We start from the raw sequence: 20,972 nt of genomic DNA on the forward strand, positions 1-20,972 counted from the left end.
CATCACTACCAAACCAGTATAATATGAAATGATAGTCTTCTTTAAGAAGATAATAAAAAATATGAATAAAATGGCAATAAATACATATCTATCAACAATTAAATCTTAAACACACACACACACACACACACACACACACACCCTCAAAAAAACGAACAAGCAGAACAGAAACTCCTAGATACAGAGAACATTTTGACGGTTGCCAGATGGGAGGTGGGTTGGGGAGATAGGTGAAAAAGGTTAAGGGATTAAAAAATACAAACTGGCCCTGGCCGGTTTGGCTCAGCGGTTGGAGCGTCCGCCTGCGGTCCGGAGAGGCCCGGGTTCGGTTCCCGCTAAGGGCACGTACCTCGGTTGCAGTTTGTCCCCGGCCCTGGTTGGTCGTGCGGGTGGCAGCCACTCGATGTGTCCCTTTCACATCGATGTTTCCCTCTCTCTCTCTTCCTCTCTCTCCCTCCCACTCTTTCTGTACAAAAAATGGAAAAATGTCCTCGGATGAGGATTAAAAAAAAAAAAAAAATACAAACTGGTGGTTACAGAATAGTCAAGGGGATGTAAAGTACAGCATAGGGAATACAGTCAATATTCTAATAACTATGTATGGTGTCAGATGGGTATGAGATTTATCGAAATGATCACTTAATAAGTTATATAATGTTTAATCACTGGGTTGTACACCTGAAACTAACAGATTGTACGCCAACCGTAATTAAAATACAAAAAAATGATTAAATGGCAAAAAAAAAACAACAAATATTACTGTCCACCCTGTACTGTCCTCGTAAAAATCAGAGATGACATTTTCTTCTTTTTTTTTTTTTATTCCTCACTCAAGGACATTTTTGTATCCATCTTCAGATAAAGCAGGAGGGAGAGAGGGAGAAAGGGAGAGAGAGAAACATTGATGTGAGCGAGATACATCAACTGGCTGCCACCCACACAACTCCAACCCAACCGGGGCGGGGACAAACTGCAACCAAGGTACAGGCCCTTAGTGGAAACCAAACCCGGGTCTCTCTGGTCCGTGGGCCAATGCTCTAAACGCTGAGCCAAACTGGCCAGGGCTTAAGTGTTATTTTTAAGAAAACATTATCTCTGCCCTGGCCGGTTTGGCTTAAGTGTTATTTTTTAAGAAAACGTTATCTCTGCCCTGGTAGGTTTGGCTCAGCGGTTAGAGTGTCAGCACGTGGACCAGAAAGGCCCGTGTTTGGTTCCGCTGGGGGCACATACTTCAATTGTGGTTTGTCCCCAGCCCCTGCTGAGGTTGTCTAAGTGGAAACCAGTCGATGTGTCTCTCTCACGTCAATGTTTCTCTCTCTCTCTCACTTCTCCCTCTCTCCCTCCTGCTCTATCTGAAGATGGATGCAAAAATGTCCTGGGCTGAAGATTTAAAAAAAAAAATTTTTTTTAATTTAAAAAATAACACTTAACATGCTGCTTGGTGAATAAGAGCTACTCAAAAAAAGGGGAGGGGGACTTCCGGTCAAGATGGGGGTAGGTAAACGGGTATCGCGTCGTCCCACAACCACATCAAACTTACAACTGAACTACAGTACAACCATCATTCAAAACCGCCTGAAATCAGCTGAATGGAAGTCCTACAACTACGGAATTAAAGCAGCAGCCACATCAGACTGGGAGGAGGGGCGGAGGCGGAAGGGCTGGTCCCACACCCACGTGTGGCGGATAAAAATCAGGAGGACACCTCAGCTGAGAAGGTCCTCCCTGAGGACTGAGGGGTCCCCGTCCCACACCAGGCGCCCCGCTCAGGGTTCCAGTGCCAGGAAGAGAATCCCCATAACTTCGGGCTGGAAAAACCAGCGGGAACTGAGGCTCAGGGAAGCTGATGCGGCTGGAGCCCCAGGCAGCTCCTTAAAGGGCCCGCGCAAGGACTTATCGGACTCTCTCCCTCTAAGCTTGGAGGGGAGGCAGCTCCAGGGGCACCAGAGACATACAGGGAAGAACTGAGCTGTTTGGCACTGGAGCGAGGGCTGGACAGGGGGCTTTCTCTGGGACAGACATGCCATCAGAGGCCTTTGTTCCTTTGGTGAGCCCTTCCCTGGGGTAGCAGACAGTCTCTATATCTGGGACTCCAGCAACCTGGCTCACACTGGTAGCCCCGCCCTGCTGACTCCCTGAGGCCCGCCCCCCCACCCAAATTTCAAGCCCACCCAAACTGTTGCCACTTGCTTAACCATAGGATTGGCCTCTCTTGGATCCTGCTTCAGGTTTTCCTAAATTCTTTCAAACAAGCAGCATCTGGTCTCAGATAGCCCCATACCTCTCATCAAGTAATACACTGAAACAAACACAGGGAGGCAGCCAAAATGAGGAGACAAAGAAACAGGTCCCAAATGAAAGAACAGAACAAAACCCCAAGAAAAGAACTAAGCGAAATGGAGATAAGCAACCTAACAGATGCTGAGTTCAAAATACTGCTTATAAGGATGCTCAATGAACTTAGTGAGGGCCTCAAGAGCATAAAAAAGGACCAGTGAGAAATGATGGATGCACACTCAGAAATGAAGGAGGCATTAACTGAAATAAAGAATAATTTACACAGATTCAATAGTAGAGTACATAAATCCAAGAAGCAAACCATCGATTTGGAATATAAGGAAGCAAAAAACGCCCAATCAGAACAGCAAAAAGAAAAAAGAATCCAAAAAAATGAGGATAGTGTAAGGAGCCTCTGGGACAACTTCAAGCATGCCAACATTCGCATCTTGGGGGTGCCAGAAGGAGAAGAGTGAAAACAAGAAATTGAAAACCTGTTTGAAACAATAATGGCAGAAAACTTCCCTAACTTGGTGAAGAAAACAGACATAAAAGTCCAGGAAGCACAGGGAGTCCCAAATAAGATGAACCCCAAGAGGCCCACACCAAGACACATCATCATCAAAATGCAAAAGGTTCAAGACAAAGAGAGAATCTTAAAAGCAGCAAGAGAAAGGCAGCTAGTTACCTACAAGGGAGTTCCCATAAGGCTGTCAGCTGATTTCTCAAAAGAAACTTTGCAGGCCAGAAGGGAGTGGCAAGAAATATTCAGAGTGATGAAAAGCAAGAACCTACAACCAAGATTACTCTATCCTGCAAAGTTGTCATTTAGAATCAATGGCCATATAAAGACTTTCCCAGACAAGAAAAAGTTAAAGGAGTTCATCACCACCAAACCTTTATTATATGAAATGATGAAGGGTCTTTTTGAAGAAAAAGATAAAATATATGAACAAACAAAATGGCAATGCATACATATCTATCAACAATGGAATCTACAAACAAAATGAACAGAAACATTCTCATATACAGAGAACATTTTGTTGGTTGCCAGATGGGAGGGGGGTTGGGGGAATGGGTGAAAAAGGTGAAGGGATTAAGAAGTACAAATTCATTGCTAGACTGACAAAACTCAAAGGGAAAGGGGTTGGGGGGTGGGAAGAAATAAACCAAAGAACTTATATGCATAACCAATGGACACAGACAATAGTGTGGGTAAAGGCCGGAACGGGGCGGGAGTGGGAAGGAGGGGGTCAATGGGGGGGAAATGAGGAACATCTGTAATACATTCTACATTCAACAATAAAGATTTTTTTAAAAAGTAAAAAAAAAAAAAAGGTAGCTATCACTGCCTCATCTGTTTGTAAATATACTATAGTCATGAAGACCCTTAAGGGTGAATCAAGAAAAGAATAAAGATTAAGAATCACACTCACATGGAGGGACCTGTAGAGTATTATCCTAAGCGAAACAAGCCAATCAGAGAAAGACAAATATCACATGATCTCACTTATTTGTAGAATATAACAAATAAAACAAACTGATGAACAAAATAGTCCCAGAGACACAGAAGTAGGGTACAGACTGACAAACCTCAGAAAAGCGGGTAGAGGGGAGGGAAGAGATAAACTACAGAACTTCTGTGCACGTATGCGTAACCAATGGACATAGACAACAATGCTGGAGATGGGGCAGGGTAGAGGCGTGGATCAGGAGGAGGGTGTCAATGGGGTAAAAAGGAGAAGCATCTGTAACAAAAATAAAATAATTAAAAAAAGAATCACACTCACTTTTATACCCATTTCTTCTCATCACTCACTGTGTCCTGACTTCTACACTACATAAATTGCCTGCTCCTTTCCCAAACCTAAGTTGAAAAAAAAAATAAAACCTAAATAGAAAAGATACTTCTGATCATTCTGAATATTCAATGTCAATTCATAAGCAAATTAACAAAACCACAGACATCTTCCAACACTGATACAATCCCTGCTGTAATAGCCTTTATATTCTAACGGAAAAGAAATATAGCATCTAAAAAAAAAAGTATGCTGAGCCCTGGCCGGTTTGGCTCAGTGGTTAGAGCATCGGCCTGCGGCCCAGAGACCCGGGTTCGGTTCCTGCTAACAGCACGTACCTCAGTTGCAGTTTGTCCCCAGCCCTGATTGGGCCGTGCAGGTGGCAACCACTCGATGTGTCCCTTTCACATTGATGTTTCTCTTTCTCTCCCTCTCCCTCTCTCTCTCCCACTCTAGCTGAACAAAAAATGGAAAAATGTCCTCGGGTGAGGATAAAAAGTATTCTGAGAGTTCATTCCAACAGTTTGAAATTGGCCTGAGCACATTAACCTGTTAACCGGGGAATAACCGGGGAATTCCCTATTCACTGTATGCAACGTTTGACGTATTTATATGTCCCACGGTTAACAGGTTAGTAAGACAAGAACCTGCATGGCACTGATGCCTGGTCAAAGCACAAAACACACTGATTCCAACGACCTTACAGTTATTTGTACCAAAATGCCATAGAGGCAATGAGATTAGAGTACAATAAACAGGAAAGGAAAAGAGGACACATGAGCTAAGGTACAAATGAGAAGAATCGAAGCAACTGACAACCTAAGGTAAGAGAATCCCAAGCAAGTGTACAGGCTGAGGTGAGAACAAGTTTGACTTGAACAAAAGCTAAGTGTGGCTACAGAGCAAGGGAGAAATAGAATATTAACTCAGAGAGGTAGGAGGGCCAGATCAGAAAGGGCCTTATAAATTTGCATTTCAACTAACCCAGTGCTTTCCTGCTGCCTCTATCTGCTCACACAGCTTCACCCTCACTCCAACCTTTATAATGCCTTCACATTAAACTTTCTAAAAGGTAACTGTAATCATCAATGGACAGTTTAAAATAAATGAATCCAAAATCCTCAGGATGACATTATCTTTGCTTGTTATCTCTCTCCTCTCATATCACTAGTTTTAAGATATATGCCCTAAGCCCTAGTCACATAATGCTCCAAAGTTTTGTTCACTTTTTACACCAGATATGTGGCCCAATAAACACTCTACACTGGATAACAATTAAGAACCAGACATACTTTCTCTCTGGAGTGTGAATAAAATATACACACCCCTACATACACACACACAGTATGTGACGTCTGTTGTTTATGGCTGCCAGCATCCAATCCCCTTCCAGAGCAACACTCTAATTTTGCTTTAATTACACAGCTTCTGCTGCAGAGTCTTGGTTGAATTTTCAGAGCGTCCTCTCCTACTGTGGCCAAAGGACGGAAACATAGCTCTAGCTAGGCAAATCAGACTTTCCCCTCACTATTTGAATGTAAAGAGTTAAAATTATCAACAAAAATAACTGGATCTGATTATTAACCACTGCGAACACATCCCATTGATTTCTGTGACTAGATTTCTTGTTCTTCAGTTTTTCTTCTCCTCAATGAACACATCTTTCCTCTTATTTTGCTTCTGTTATCTAAAATCCATGTCTGATGCTTACAACTGAAAAACCAGGAGCCAAGAAGCCAGGAGTGTGACAGAAGTCACACTGCAGTATCAATCACAAAGCACGGGAGAGAGCCTGACCTAGTGGGAGACAGAACTGCATTATAATGGCAGAATACTGGAGGTGGAGCCCAGCACTGCTGCTGCTGAAGGGAAACATGAGAATCATAGCTAAGACTGTTGTAGTCTATTTGTGCCAATTATCCACAAAGTTAGAAAATGAAAACAGTCACTTATGGTCAAAACAGTACTATAATTCTCTGAAATGCCTAGCTTTGCAATTCTAAAATGATTCCTGTTTTGCCTAACATTCCTTATGTATCCCTGAAGTAAAACCCCATTTAGCAGGAGGTAATCTGAGAGAAATTATTCCTTAAAAGTCTTTTAAAAAAAAAAAGCACATCTGTAATTTCCCAACCCTGACTTCCTCTTCTGAGTTCCTCTACCTCTCATAGTATACTCTTATCTACCTCCTCCTCACCCTGCAGGGCAGATATGTCTACGTGTCTCTACACTGATCAAGTGTTACCTATCTGTCCCTAAGGATACGAATGTATGAATCTCAGTGTCTACTCAGTATGTCAGCTGGCATACAGTAATAATGAAGATAATAAAAACTTCCAACTATTAAATATCATCATTCATATAGCACTGCTCGGCACTTCACATTTATTTCTAATCTTACAATCAAGCTAGTAAGATACCATTATTACCACGTTACAGTTGCAAAAACAGACTCAAAGAAGGAAAACTACCCCCACTGCATTAAGCTAGAACCACCAAGGGTCTACCTGAATTCAAATCTCTCCATCTTTCCACTACTCTAACAGATTGGGACCTAAATCAGGGGTTTTCAAAGTGCAGGTCACAATCAACTAGTGGATCATTAAACAAAGTTAGTGAGGCATATCCTTTGTGTTAATGAAATACACAATGTGAGTGTATCACATGAAGAGCAAATAAATCCTGTTTCATGAAATTCGCAAATTTCAGTGTTAGACACACAAGGCAGCACTGTCAATATATGTCCTACTGTGGATCACAGACTACAGGAGTCTAAAAGCATCAACATAAGCATTGTCTTTATTATGGCTGTATATCCTGATACAAACTTGATTTTTTTATCAAAGACCTGAAGGTTTAAAATATGTGGGCAGTGAAATCCTTCACCTAATATCCTAAAGACATAAAACAATAGCAACAACAAAAAAGGTTTACAAGGTGTTAAATGAAAAGGTGTCTGGGACATAAGTGCCATATTTTTTCCCTTCCAGCAAAATGTTAAAACTACACTGCACATCCATATAAGATGGCAAAGAACAAAAAATTATCTAGCCATTCTTTCACTCTCTTCCCCCAGGCTTTTGCTAAATCATTTTTTTTAATATGTTTATATTGATTTTAGAAAGAGAGGAAGAGCAAGGGAGAAAAAGAAACATTGATGAGAGAGAAACATGGATCGGCTGCCCCCTGCGTGCCCCTACTTGGAATCAAGCCCGCATCCTGGGCATGTACCCTGAACAGGAATCCTACTGGAGACCTCTTAGTGCCAGGAGGATGCTCAACCAACTGAGCCACATTGGCTGGGCTTTTACTAAACCATTTTGAGAAATGATTCCCTCTTTGCTATGCAACACTAGAGATCACAACCCAGTATCATCAATTTTCTGACCATTTTCATGAATGAATGAATAAATATTACCCAACATATATTGTCTCAAAAAAAAATTTCATCTATGTGTATGACCTTATATACAAAAAAAAGGTACTCAGAAGGTGATGGCCAGTGATGTCACTGTGGTTGTGCATATTTTCTTCTATAAGAGGCTATATGCCCAGATAGCAGCAGTGAGCATTATGGCAGAGAACAAAATTAAAACGTTATTTGTTACTGGGGGGAAACAGATTTATTAATTATTCTGAGACACAAAAGAAGTCATACATGTTGAGAGAGAGAGAGAGAGACATGCTCAGGAACTTATCTATCTTTTAAAATAAATCACAAATTAGTCAGTTACAGCTCAAGGCAGCAGACTGAATAAATGTATTTATTACCTCTCTTCTCCTTTCCAGAGGTCACACTGAAATGGCAAGCACAAAATTTAAAATAAAATGAAACGATTAGCACTGTTGCAAAACGAGAAAAAATGTCACTGGATGATCATAAATTTTAAAGAATTCTGGGCAGACAGAAAGCAAAAGAGTTGATTCACAAAGGAAAAAAGAAGAAACCACATATAAGACACCAAAGCCTTTCCAAGGACACCCTAGAGAAGTTCCAAGTTATAATCAAACTAATCACAACCACAAGAAGGGGGAAAGAATCAAGGTCCATCATTAGGGCACTGCATCACTTTGCTCTGGTCAGATGGCCCCTCCTCCCCTCATTTTGTAAACAGAGATGCTGGCTGGTGGTGGCAGCGTTTGCCCTTAGGATAAAGCCAGAGAGCTGGTCTCTATCAAGTAGGCATTTCTACCTGGAGGCTTCCTATGAAGAGTAGCCAGGCCTGAGAGAAAAGCAAAACAGAAAAATGGAGGGTACAAGAGTCATCTAATGCAAAGATAAAAATGGGGGGGGGGGGGGAGAAGGAGCAAGCTCTTAATACCAACAAAATGAAATATGACAAAGCACTGCTCCCCAGCAGTAAAGACAGCAGTTAGGCAAGTGAGAAGGGTACCACTTTGCCCATCCATTCCTCAGCCACTCTCCCTAGGAGGTCTGATCTGCTGGCTACACCTAACCCCATTTCACAGAACCCATCACACCAAAACTGGAGAAAGAATTACACACAAACACAGTTCAACTGCCAGATGCACCAAACACTTACGGAAACCTAACAGCATAAAAGAGGATCAAGATGAAGAGAAAAAACAAGTCAGGGGGAAAATGGGCATATCTAAACACCAAATTATTTATCTACAATGTAATCATAAGCTGCAACATCTGGAAAGATAAAATCAATTGTCATTATTCATGAATTTCATATTTGAGAAATTTGCCTACATGCTAAAATTTATATGTAACCCAAAATTAATACTTGTGGCACTTTGGCAATCTTCAGACATGTACAGAACAGCAAAAACTGAGCTGTCTAGTATGCACATAAGACAGCACTCTGCTTTGTTTCAGCTCTCACACTGTAACAAATGTCCTTTTTTTGGTCCATTTAGTGCCATTGTTAATTTCTGTGCTTTGTGTTGGTGATTTTGCTAGTTAAAATAACCCAAGCATAGTGCTGAAAGGCTGCCTGCCTAGTGTCCCCTAAGCACAAGAAGACTGTGATGTGCTTTATGGAGAAGTATGCGGGAGATGGGCTTCCTTCCTAGAAGAGTTATAATGCTGTTGGCCATGAGTGCAATGCTAATAAATCAACAATATATAGTAAATATCGTGTCTTTAAACAGAAAACACACAAATCAAGTTTACTATTGATCAGATGACAAAAATGTTGTGACCAGAGGCTCACAGGAACCTAACCCTGTATTTCCCCTGGGAGCAACAGTTCAATATTTGCTAATTCAGTGTTCACAGCAACTTTATAAACAGAACTACTGTGAGTAATGACACTTGACTGCATTTATCTACAAGTTTTATAAAAGAAGCAATACTATAGGCAAAGCATAATAATTTATGTCAATCACTCCAATTATCCTTAATGTGATTTAAAATATTTTCAAGTAATAAAGTTTTTTACAGTAAATAAAGGGGATGAAGACATTTATTTATAAATTAAAAAATAAGTATCAGTAAACCTTTACTGTATACTTAATCGTCAGGCACTGTCCTCAGCACTTACGTTGAAAAGCACTCAGATCAGTGCCTTCACATAGTAAAAATTCAATCAATTATCAACTAATATTATTTATATCATTAAATTCTTATAATCACTGTGTGAGATGATGAACAAACCTTCAAGGTATGGAAATCTGAGCATGTTCTCTAACCTGGTTGGGTTGGAATGCAGTGAAGATATAATTATATAAGATGAGCCTCTGGTAGTTCATTGAAGGCTATGACAGAATTAAATTATCAACTGTGGTCATCTGTAATGAAGTGCCTCCTAAGAGCAAGGCTTTGGGGACAAGTGGAGACAGTAGCAGAAAGCTATGAAGGGCACAAGGACAGTGGAGCACAACTATTCTAATAGATTTTGAGAGGTCGGAAAAAAGTGACATTCACTGTGTCAATGCTTGACCCAAGGCACTGACGAAGAAGAGGCAGTTACTAAATATGACAAAGAATTATTCTCCAATCTCGAGAGCAGAAATCAGCAAACTGATTATAGGCAAACTATAGAAAGCAAGATAGTAAATTTTTCAAAGGCCATAACGTATGTGTCGCAACTACCCAACCCTTGTTGTGAAGCGAGAACAGACATAAACTATGCATAAACAAATTAATGTAGCTGTGTTCCAATAAATCCTTACATATGAAAATGTAAATTTCATAAAATTTTCCCTTGTCATAGCATATTATCATTCTTTTATTTTCTTCCATTACTGAAAAATGTGAAAAACATGTTCAGCTTGTGGGTCATAAAAAAACAAGTATAGGCCATGTTTGTCCTGCAGGCTATAGTTTACCAACCCCCACTTTAGTATTGTCAGGGACCAAAATGCATAGCCTGACTTTGTTGATTGCTTAATTATAACATCAAGTGGTACCCAGCAAGGATAAGGAAACAGGAACCTAGTGGTTATCAAAGTGGTTTGTCTGGAAGAAATCTTGGAAAGTACCTAAAATCATATTAGGACATCCCACTATAATCCTAAATGATTTGTGCCAGATGTACAGAAACTGCAACCTGTGGTCCAAATTTGACCCACTGTGTTTTTGTACATAAAGCTTTATGGAAACGCAGACATACCATTTATGTATTGCATGGCTATTTTAGCACTACAATGACTGTGCTGGTTAGTTTTTTCAGAGACTGTAGAGCACATAAAATCTAAAATATTTAACATGTGGTCCCCTACAGAAAGGGGTTGCTGATCCCTAATCTACCTATACAAATAGACAACTCTAGGTATGGCACACAGAGAAGCCAGACAGAGGAGACATAAACCACCAAAATAGAAAATTACAGCCTCTCAAAGTTCCCAGACCCAGAGCCTCCAGAATAAAGGTACAGCAAGTACCCTTCAACAGGCTCAGTGATTACATCCTAAGTACTGTGACTTTTCCTTCTGGCTTTCCACAAATGATCAACAGCCACTTCTCAGGGTAACCATGCACTTGGGAAGAGGAATAACTCAACTTTTGGGGGACTACAAAAGCTCTTACACTAATCTCTGAGGACACAGATGGTACCACTGTGATACATGTGTCAGAATGAGGGATTACAGTAGTCAAGTAACATATGAAGTTCTGGCCCAAAATCATTTACTAGAGAGTAGATAATTTACCCCATCTTATAGTTATTTCCCCAAATGCTAAATGTATAGTTTAGAAAAGTAGTCTCAGCTGACTACCAACTGACAAGAACCCCACATTGATGTCATGACAAGTGGAGTAGTGAGGTAGCACTGTATCAGGAAAGGTCAGACAGAGACCCATGGAACTTGCCCTCCAAATAAAATATTGCATTCCTGGGGAATTACCAAAGAACTGAAAGATTCTAGGTTTGCAATACCTAGCAGATATTAACTTAATACAACTGTTTGTCTAACACAGCAGAACACAAAATATTTTTAGAGAATGACAGTATTTTAAACTTAATGACTACAAGCACAGCTGGAAATCCAAAACTGATCTCCTTAACGCTCTACCTGGGACGCAACTATAGTTCTGGCAAATGGTATCTCTATCTCTATAAAGAACTCCAGAAGCAATGTACTTTCTCATCTGGCTTGGAGAGCAGTACATAGTCACTACATTACCTCAAACTAAGTCAAGTGTCTAGCTTTCATGTGACCTTGGTTATCACACCACTGGACACTACACTGATAATACCAAGCCAACAAGATGTAGTGAGGAGAAAGAGCAGTACTCTAGCTGTCTTAATAAGACACATATGCCGCCCTGGCCAGTTTGGCTCAGCGGTTAGAGCGTCGGCCTGCGGTCTGGAGAGACCCGGGTTCGGTTCCCGCTAAGGGCACGTACTTCGGTTGCAGTTTGTCCCCGGCCCTGGTTGGTCGTGCGGGTGGCAGCCACTCAATGTGTCCCTTCACGTCGATGTTTCTCTCTCTCTCTCCCTTCCTCTCTCTCCCTCCCACTCTATCTGTACAAAAAAATAGAAAAATATCCTCGGGTGAGGATAAAAAAAAAAAAAAAAAGACACATATGCCAAAACACAGCCTAGCTCCCCACCCCCCACCTCCCAAATAGGTTCCCGTCACCAGTATGAAGTTCTAGGAGTCAGTAGGGTGTGGCAAGCCAAGATATTTCCTCCAAATGAAAAACACGTCACTATACCTTGTACCTCCTACAACAAGGAAATAATCAGAAAGCCTGTTGGGCCTCTTTGGATACTGGAAACAGCATAGACCAATTTGGGTATGCTGCTCTATTTATTACTGAGTGATATGAAATCCATCAGTCTAAGTGTGGCCCAGAGAAAGAGAAAATCCTCTAGTCCATCCAGGCTGCAGTACAAGCAGCAGTTCCACTTGACCATAATGATCCTCTGATTGCAATGAAGCTTCAAGTGTCAACAGTTCAATGCCATAAGAAGCCACTGGCAAACTGGTCCAGGACAATTACAGCAGGGACTCCTAAGAGGTTTTAGGACAAAGTCATACCTTCCTTATCAAACCAAGATTCTCTTTTGGAAATAATTCCTGTACCTTCTGTCTCATTGGCAATAAACATTTAGCCACAGGTAACAATAAAACCTGAGCTGCCTATGACAAATGATCATCTGATCCACCAAGTCAAAGCTGATGTGACAGAGACACTACATCACCAAGTGGTTATGGTATACAGAAAGCATCAGGCTGGTTGTGAAACATGAGCAGACGGCTCACATTTTCAGTGTGCCTACTCCTGAGCACTGCTGTTTCTTCCTCAAGCAAGGCCTATCACTACATAGGGCACTCTCTATGACCAGCTAACAGAAGGAAAAAATATGAGCATGGATTACAGCTATCACCCAGCAACCAATTATTTCAACCGTACTGCCCCATTCTGGAATAGCTCCTAAGAAAAGGGTAAAAAGAGAACTCCTCCCAGTAGACAGTGTATCTCATGGTCCACACTGTCAAGAAAGGGAAATGGAATGAGGTCCATACCAATTCTTGAAAGGGAATTAATCGTGTGGCTATATTTCCTTCCAGTCAGGTTCTCCAAAGAAAAAGGTATGAAGAATAATTTAAGGTAGAGATACGCAGATGGACCTATTAGAATTGACCAAATGTGAAAATATTTGTCCCATGTGAAAGCTCACCAAAAAGTCTAGCTGTGGAGACTTCTATTATCATGTGGAATCATATAGATAATCCATTCCCTGAAAGTCAGTCAACATCTTTCGCAGCAACTTGAAGGTCTAATCAATGGCCTCACAAAAAACAGCCGCAATAACAAAACAGAGGCTCAATAAATTGTACCAACTTGTACTTCTCAACAAAAATGACTCATTTACATTGCCAATGTGCCATTTTCCCCTAAATTTTGATGTGGGAGGAAGCAAATAATCCTAACAACATTAATAGTTTATAACAATGGCTCTTAAATATCTGAGGTTTACAACCCCTTCATATTCTTAAAAACTGAGGATCTTAAAATTTTTCTGTTTACACAGAGTTATAGCTACATTTACTATATCACAAATTAAAATGAAGAACCTTTAGACCAACAAGTGTGGCTCAGTGGCTGAGCATTGACCCATGCATGCACCAAAAGGTTGCCGGTTCAATTCCCAGTCATGGCACATGCCCAGGTTGTGGGCCAAATCCCTAGTGGGGGGCATGCAGGAGGCAGCCAATCAATGTTCTCTCTACTGATGTTTTTCTCTCTCTCCTCTTCCTTCCTCCCTCTCTAAAAATCAATAAAGGAAAGTTATAATAAATAAAATAACATGAAGAACCTTTAAAATGTGTATTTATTGGTCGTAGAGAACATTTTATGAATTTGACCCCAAAGGCAAGGGAAGTAAAGGCAAAAATAAATGACTGGGACTGTTTCAAACTAAAAAGCTCCTGCACAGCAAAACAAAAGTGCCAAGAAAACAAAAAGGCAACCAACCAAATGGAAAATGGTATTTGCAAGTTCCAACAAGGGGTTAATAGCCAAACTATAGAAAGAATCCATACAACTCAACACCAAACAAACAATCCAATTAAAAAATGAACAGAGGACCTGAACAAATGGCCAAGACATACAAATGGCCAAAAGATCTATGAAAAGATGTTCAACTTTGCTAGCTTTAGAGAAATGCAAATCAAAACTACAATGAGATACCACCTCACACCTGTTAGAATGGCTATGATCAACAAGACAAGTAATAACAAGTATTAGAGGTTGTGGAGAAAAAGGAACCCTCATTCACTGCTGGTGGGAATGTAAATGGTTATAGCCACTCTAGAAAACAGTATGGAGGTTCCTCAAAAGATTAAGAATAAAGTTACCATATGACCCAGCAAACCCTCTTCTGGGTATCTGCCGGAGAAAAACTCAAAAACATGTACTTGCAAAGATATATGCATCCCTATGTTCACTGCAGCATTATTCAAAGTGGCCAAGACATGGAGACAACAAAAGTGTCCTTCAATAGAGGATTGGATAAAGAAGATGTGGTACAAACAGAAATACTACTCAGCCATAAGAAAAGATGAAATACTGCCGTTTGTGGAAACATGGATGGACCTGAGAATATTATGCTAAGCAAAATAACTCAGTCAGAAAAAGCTGAGAACCATACACTTTCACTCAAATATGGGATATAAAACTGAAACTCAACAGAGGGAAGGGGGTGCAGGGGATAGCAAAGGTGAAAGGGACCAAGTATATGGTGACAGAAGACAACTTGACTTTGGGTGGGGAGCACACACTTGAAACCTATATGATCCTACTGGCTAACATCACCCTGATAAGCGATTTAATTTAAAAAATAAAATGTGGATTGGCATGCAAAACTTCATTATGTAATGCTCTTAGGTTCAACATCAGAGAAGGGGGCGGGGAGTGTATTAATTATTTCATTTTAAAAATAATAAACCAGCCCTGGCCGGTTTGGCTCAGCAGTTGGAGTGTCAGCCTGCGGTCCTGAGAGACCCGGGTTCAGTTCCCGCTAGGGATGTGTGCCTCGGTTGCAGTTTGTTCCCGGCCCTGGTTGGTCGTGTGGGTGGCAGCCACTCGATGTGTCCCTTTCACGTCGATGTTTCTCTCTCGCTCACTCTCTTTCTTCCTCTCTCTCCCTCCCACTCTATCTGAACAAAAAATGGGAGAATGTCCTTGGGTGAGGATAAAAAATAATAATAATAATAAACCAGTTACATGTTAACACAAATAAAATTATTTAAAAATAACTACATTTTTTAAAAAACAAAATAAAACTCTAAGACAAGTGTTTTATATTTTTACATATCTCTTTAAGATCTACCTTAATAGAGGACATTAGATTACCGTATCTGTTTCTGCATCTAATCAGATACAAAATGTTGTTTTGGTTGAAATATATGAAGAAATTCAAACTCACACAGATAATGTACAGGCATACCTCAGAAATATTACGGTTTCATTTCCAGACCATCACAATAAAGTGCTTATCGCAATAAAGTGAACCATAATCTTTATGCTGGTAGAGGGTCTTGCCTTCACTTTATAAAAATGCAACATCTGGGAAGCGCAGTAAAGCAACGTACAGTAAAATGAGATATGTCTGTAGTTGAAAAGGAAGCAATATATCATAACTTTTTCAAATAGCCATACATATTATTCTTTGATTCTGTATCAAAACTCAACAAATGATAGTGCCTTAAAGTTCACTGAAATGTGGAATCTTAAATCCAATCAATTAACTTTTCATACTCTTACATTAAAATCTACTGGTTTAACAATATGAATGGATCTTTTATCCATGCATAATCATTCACCAATCAATTCTAAGTATTGGTCTACTGAGTCAGGCAGAACTCCCAAATGATGGCATTTCATTATACAGCTTTGAAAATTTTTTAAATTGAATTCACTACTGTCACCACACCAGGCTCATCAAAAAGCCTAAATACTGTGAAGCTGTCAAACTCGCACTGCCTGATAATTTCCCATAATTCTAACTTTCACTTGAAATCTCGGATTTTATCATTGGCAACAAATACTGTCAGTTGTTTTTCTGGAAGTAAAGGCTCACTATGTTCATCTGACAAATGTCTGTTAAATGATCATGTCAGATTAACTTTACTGAATCAGTTTCAAGAGACATGATATTCCGTAAAAAGCGGTTGTTCGGCTCATAACTCAGTTGCACAGGGGCTTTTCCCTGCTGCCATCATACTTCAGCTTGCAGAAATGCTTCATTGATCTGTTGCACCACAAAGGCTTTTATAAAAATGCAAACTCGGGATCAAGTTTTTAAATTAATAACTTTTACTGCTTCATCAAAGATACTCAAGTAAAATTCTTTTTGTTTGCTGTAAATATGTTTTGATGAAGAGCACAATTTGAAGTAACTGCCAGATTTTTCCTAAGGCAACAGTTTTCCCCACCATCATTTGAACCTCAGTGAAAAGTCAACACAGAAAAAGGCACTTATTATCATTAAAATAGTTTTAACCCTGAAAGGGTCTGAAGTTCAATAAATAGTGCTTTGAGAACTGTTCTACTAGAACAAAAATGTATTTCTATTTTTGGTTATATTGGCTTTAGGTTGGCTACAGGAATCTCCTTCATTCTGGGATCCTAGCAAAAGAAATACCTTTATCTATCACCTGTTTTTCTTGTGGCAGAGGTAAATGAGCAAAAATTGATTCATGCATTGGCTCCTAAAGTTTCTGCTTAGACATGATGTACATGACTTTTCATCTCCCATTGACCAAAATCCCATGGCCAACCAAGCCTGATGTCATTGGGAAGAAGGAAGTACTCTTCCTATGGGCAGACACCCTGTAGAGAAAAGCCCAGTAAAGAAGGGAAGCAGCCCAGTCAGTGTGGCTCAGTGGTTGAACATCAACCCATACACCAAGTGGTCGCCAGTTTGATTCCCGGTCAGGGCACATGACCAGGTTGTAGGTCAAATCCCCAGTGTGGGGCATGCAGGAGACAGCCAATCGATGTTCTCTCTCATTGATGTTTCTCCCTCTCCCTTGCTCTCTCTCTCTCTAATGGAAGGGAGGGAGGGAGGAAGGAAGGCCTTCATCTTTAAAATAAAAAGGGAAGCAAAAACTTTTTAATAAATCTACCATAAGCAGCAACTGACTCCCTGTCACTTCCACACCACACAATAGCATACTTCACAGTGAACAAACAGCCACCTGGTAGCAAGCTGATAACTCTCAATCATTCTATAAGTAAGGAACGTATCTCCATGAAACAGACACTTGACTTTTGTAAACAACCTTGGAAACAAGTCTATTATTATAACCTTGTTCTGAAGAAAGAATAAGCTTTAGGTTCTAAATAAGCAACTCACATACCAACTTAGAACATAACCCTTTCATAAATTATAGTTTTTAGGTAAGAGTTTGTACAAAATGAGGTGTTATACGCTAATGGGAGAAAGTTAAGTGTCTACTGTTGTGGACATCCGCCATATTCATCATGACAAAAAGTTTGAGCAGACTTTAACTTATGGGTATTCTGACATTTTATGATCTACCACTTAATGCACTAATGTAATTTCTAATTTAGAAATTAGAACTTAAAATTCCCAGCCTCCTCTACAACTAGAAGCATAGCATATTACTCTATCTCCAACATACAAACCTTTGGGAGACTTTGATTTGGAAGTAAGCAGTGAGTAGAACTTCCATTTTTGCTCAAGTTTGAGGCAGCAGATACATTTCGCTTTTGATGGAGACGGCAGCAGCAATGCTAGCCATTCCCCAGTGGTTACAACATGAAGTTTCTATTGCTGAAAGAGCACGAGAGCTAACAGTAGTAGCACCTGCAATCAAGCTGACAAGCTGACAAGCTGACAACCTGACGTTTAGTGCTCAGCATTAGTAGCTTTCTTAAACCTAGTTCAGCCAGGTTATCTAATATTCTTTAATAAGTCCCTACTCTGCTTACAATAGCCAGGGTAGGTTGTTATTTATAATAAACAGCTATAATTTACAATATTTGTATTATTCTAATTCTACATATTTAAAAAAATATATAAAAAGTAAAAACTGAGTCCAGCCAGTGGATTGAACGTCATTCCGTGGACTGAGAGAAGTCCTGGTTCCATTCCTGGTAAGGGCACATGTCCAGGTTGTGGGCTTTATCCCCAGTAGGGGCTGTGTAAGAGGCAGCATATTGATGCCACTCTCTATATAAAAAAAAAAAAATCAATAAAAACATATTTTTTTAAAAACTGAGGTTTAAGATGGCTAATTAATCTGCTGATGTCAGATTTTTTAAGATTTGAAAGCTTATTCTGCTAATTTTATATTATACTATTAATTCCTTAAATAGTACAGGGCAGTATCATTGTTCTAAAACAGGAGTTGGCAAAATGTGGCCCATTGCCAAATCCAACTTGCTTTTTACATTTTTAAATGGTGGGGTGGCAGGAAATGTAAAAATTATATTACCTTCAAATTTCAGTGTCTATCATAACAAAAATTTTATTGGAACACAGCCATGTACATTCATTTAAATAGTGGGTATGGCTGGTTTCCCACTACAACAAGCAGACTTGAATAATTGCCTAAAATATTTACTACCTGACTTTTTAGACTGCAGTAGTTTCTCAACCTGTGGGTCGTGACCCCTCTGGGGGTTGAACAACCCTTTCACGGGGGTCCCCTAAGACATGTAACAGTAGCAAAATTACAGTTATGAAGTAGCAACGAAAATAATTTTATGGTTGGGTGGTCACCACAACATGAGGAACTGTATTAAAGGGTTGCAGCGTTAGGAAGGTTGAGAACCACTGCTTTAGAGAAACAGTATGCCAATCTATATTCTAAATTAACTGCGGAAATGCCAATGTAAACAAACTTTAAAGCAGGTAGTTTCTATCATCCTTGATTACCTACTTTGAGAACATGAGTTAAAGTTAAACCAGAAGGTCCCATTTTTCTCTCACCTATCTGTGCTTCTATAGCAAGGGTACACATACCAAACTAAGTCAGTGTCAAAAATGGTAAGTTTCAGGACAATCAGAACGCTGATAACCAAGAGCCAAATGTACATGACTATTCATCTCTAGAAATTGAAGAAATCAACAGTAAGGAAGATATTTAAAAAATAACTGGCACTGCCCTGGCCGGTTTGGCTCAGCAGTTAGAGGGTCGACCCACAGACCAAAGAATTATGGGTTCAATTCCGGTCAAGGGCACATACATCAGTTGCTGTTCATCCCCGGCCCTGGTCAGGGTCATGTGGGAGGCAACCAGCCTATGTCTCTCTCTCATGTAGATGTTTCTCTCTCTCTCACTCTCCCTCTCTCCCTCCCTCCCTCCCACTTTATCTGAAGATAAATGGAAAAATATCCTCAGCCGAGGATTTAAAAGAACAGCAACAAGTGGCACTGAGTTTTCAAGGGGAGAGAGGGTAGAATTAAAGAATATGGAGGAGGAAGAGGAAGACGTGGAGGAGGGACAAATAAATGTAGTGTCAATCAAAGGAATTGACATTTTAGCAAGAGACAGAGTCCTCCATTCCTTAAAACTAAGCAAAATGAGCCAAAATAAAAGGAAACTCAGTGGTAAATGATGAGAACATGTAGCCGCTAAGAAACACTCATAGCAGGGTGCCTTCTATGCATGCCAAAAGCCAGAGTCCAAAAGTCACCAGGTCACTAAAACTGAAAACTGACCAGTCCAATTCTTTCTTCCTCTTTCAGCAACTAAAACTGTTAGCTAACAAAAAAAAGAATTTGTCCCTTGAAATGCTCAGATTCAAAACACTGTTTTTCCCCATCCTGTAGTTTAATAATGTTCTAGGGCCTTTTTCCCCCCTTTTGTGGTAGTATTCTCAGCTCTGATTATCTCCAAACCCCAAAATGACTTTTCTGTGTGGAAAAATGTAAGTCATCTATAACCCTACACTGAAGTACCATGAAGACAGCCACTAACAGATTGTAATTATCTAAGGATTCTGTGACATAATCCCAGCTAAAGTAGGCTGAGAACTAAGTAGAGGAAGGCATTCATAAATAAGGAGGAATAGTCACAAAGGTTTTTATTTTTCTTTCATTTAAAAATTAGGACACAAACCAAAACCACTTGTGAGAATCTATATGATCTGACCCTCAACGTGTAATAATACAATTCCATCAAGGGTTTGGAATATGAGTTGGTTAAGAACTTAAAACTCAATCTCTTAATGTACTTGTTTCTGAGATAGCTCAGCAAAGATAATAATAAACAAACAAAAAAACATTGGCTCACAGAATATGAGAGATGCTAATTAAAGATGTTGTTCCACGCCTTCATTTTATGTTACAGACTGATGCAGCTCTGGTGATGCAGCTCACTTGCCCAGAATCACCACATCGCATAAAACCAGATCTCAGAAGAGCCAGATCTATCTATGCCTCTTTAAGCCAGATGCTTTCAGATTACACCATCTCTACTTATGAAGCATCTTTTACGTATATATGCCCCAATATAGCTTAACTTTATCAGTATATATCAGAAGCAATATTTAAAAACAGTTGCATGAGATTCTGTTAGTTGATGGTGGCTTACATAATAACGTAGTAAATAGATGAAGTGTACAGGTATTCCAAAATACCTGCAATATATCCCTGTCTCAGCTGGTAAAATCTCAAAGTGTTCACCACCCAAGAAAGTTACTACACCCACTCTGAATTATGCACCTTACTTTTCACTCCCAGACCACTGTCCCTCCTCCTCTCTTTGGTTTCTCCAGGGCCAAATGACTAATTTTAGCGCCACTCTAAGCTTTTGCAGAAAGATGTTGTATCCATAGGTATTTCCCTCACCTACTCTGACAAGGTTCTACATATTTCTATGTATTTTTATTTTCTGCACAGATCTCTCTAGCCCTTATTCATAGAACTTCCTCAGAGCTTGACATCCCAATTACTTTGCTTTTGATTAGCCCTAAATGAACTTACTGCTTCCATCTCC

At 39.9% G+C, this 20,972-nt stretch overlaps 1 protein-coding gene across 5 annotated transcripts in view; it reads right to left on the minus strand.

Annotated features, from left to right (window-relative positions):
* TBL1XR1 (TBL1X receptor 1) overlaps nt 1–20,972 on the minus strand; it is a 159,039-nt gene that overhangs the window by 105,173 nt on the left and 32,894 nt on the right. Inside the window, exon 1 of one of the 5 annotated variants that reach the window (XM_036243052.1) lies at nt 15,449–15,536. The exons of the other annotated variants lie outside the window; for them this stretch is intronic. The gene's annotated coding sequence lies outside the window, so the exon portion shown is untranslated. Of the gene's footprint in view, nt 1–15,448; nt 15,537–20,972 lie in introns of those variants that run through there. 5 annotated transcript variants of the gene reach the window in all.

Source organism: Molossus molossus, unplaced genomic scaffold (assembly GCF_014108415.1).
Source record: "Molossus molossus isolate mMolMol1 unplaced genomic scaffold, mMolMol1.p scaffold_m16_p_5, whole genome shotgun sequence".
NCBI lineage: Eukaryota > Metazoa > Chordata > Mammalia > Chiroptera > Molossidae > Molossus > Molossus molossus.